Raw genomic sequence first — 2,047 nt, forward strand, 5'->3', positions numbered from 1 at the left:
AGGAAAACGTTAGTTTGTATGTCTAGTTACTATCAACCGTAGTATGTATGTATTCTTGTACAACAACCTTTGTATAGTATGTTATGTTATGAAAACCCTGGTTATTATCATCATGTATAGTAGTTTTATTTCTCATAAAGAAACTATGTATTTTCCATAATTATACTAAATAAGCATTGTTCATGTAAACTATATATCTAAGTAAATATATTGTTGTTATCTACTTGCGAGTTTTATGACCATACTAAACTGATATGGCGCGAATCGGGCACCAGTATCCTTTATGACTTTGTCACCCGTAGACCTGTCGGTCCTACTGTAGCTAGCAGCAAGGTGCGGGATTGTCAGTCTCGTATAGATCTACACAAACTCACGCTCTCCATCGAGGACACTCTGGATCATAAGGGCAGTCTTCCAATAGTACATGTAATTGTACCCAAAGACGTGTCTCTAAAACTAGATTAACGACATTACAAGTAATAATACGAGAAAACCTTTTTATAAATAACGAAGAGATTTATAAAAGATGCGTGTATGTATATGTATAACCATGTATTGAATTTCCAAACTATACCTAATATAGTTTGTGTGTTTGAATATGTATAACCATGTATTGAATTCCCAAACTATACCTAATATAGTTTGTGTGTTTGAATATGTATAACCATGTATTGAATTCCCAAACTATACCTAATATAGTTTGTGTGTTTGAATATGTATAACCATGTATTGAATTCCCAAAGTATACCTAATATAGTTTGTGTGTATGTATATGTACTTTGATTTTTGTATTAATCTGAAAACTATATGATTATGTTTGTAAGTTGGAAACGTCCCTTATGCTCAGCATATTACAAAAGGGATAAAATATCTAAATATTTTATAAAAGTGTAGAAACTGTATGATTGTATCAATTGAATCCGTTTTAAGTTTATTAAAATCCTTTTGTATAAATTTCATAAAATCATTTATGTTTGGCTTGTATCCCCCCCCCCCCCTGAAAACACGAAAAATAGTAAAAAGTTAGGGGTATGAACTCACCTGCTGCGAGTGATGCGTACGTAAGATTGGTTGTAGGATGCTAAGTGTCAAGTGAAGACTCGAGTATACACGGATCCTATTTAGCATATAATGACACATATTTGTATAAAATTAGTGTATAATACAACTAGTTATGATAGGGAATCACCCTAGGGACTAAGAAACACTTGAAACTAAGTGTTAAAATCATGTGTGATTGAATGAGGGAGGTTTACGGCCACACAAAGGTGTGTACGGCCATGGGTGTACGGCCCATGAGTGTACGGCCGTACACTCATGAAGAAGTGTGTATTTGAGGTGTTTTTAAGGTCCTAACTAGCATCAAGGTAGTGTTCTTGGTCCCATGTTTAGTTTTAATGCAAGTTTAAGGCCAATAATGAGCATCAAAGAGGGTTTACGGACCTATGAGGTGTGTACGGCCGTACGCCTGGATCTATGGCCGTACACCCTTCATGTTCTTGCTAAGATGGTCGATCTTAAGGTGAAAAACAAGTGTTTCTAGTAGGTAACAAGCATAGGAAGCAGTTGCTCACGATTTGGAAGCTTGAAGAGGGTTTACAGCCACCAAGAACTAGTGTGTGTTCTTGGTGTTCTTGGTGAAAGATGAAGATCTGGCCAATGATGAAAGTAATGAGATGAAAACATGGATTCACCACTAGATAAAGTAATGTAGCAACAAATCAAGGTGGGAAACACTTACATCTTTGAAGATCTTAGTAAGAAATGTGATGATAGTTGAGAGAAAACCCGAAATATTGGCTTGGGAATGTGTAAAGTGTTGAAAAATGGCTAAGTAGCACTTATATAGGTGAGAGTGTACGGCCATGAGGGGGTGTACGGCCGTACACCCATGTGTACGGCCGTACACTCCTCCTGAAGGAGTGTTTGGCCCGAGATGCAACTTTATGACTTTGGTAACACATCTCTAAACCTCAACCTTGATTTTACTAAGCTTAGGACACTCAAACAGACCTTAAACAATGCTAAAAGATAGTAGAAACGAGTC

This window comes from Lactuca virosa, chromosome 1 (genome assembly GCF_052849685.1).
Source record: "Lactuca virosa cultivar CGN04683 chromosome 1, Lactuca_virosa_CGN04683_v6, whole genome shotgun sequence".
In the NCBI taxonomy this organism is placed as follows: Eukaryota; Viridiplantae; Streptophyta; class Magnoliopsida; order Asterales; family Asteraceae; genus Lactuca; species Lactuca virosa.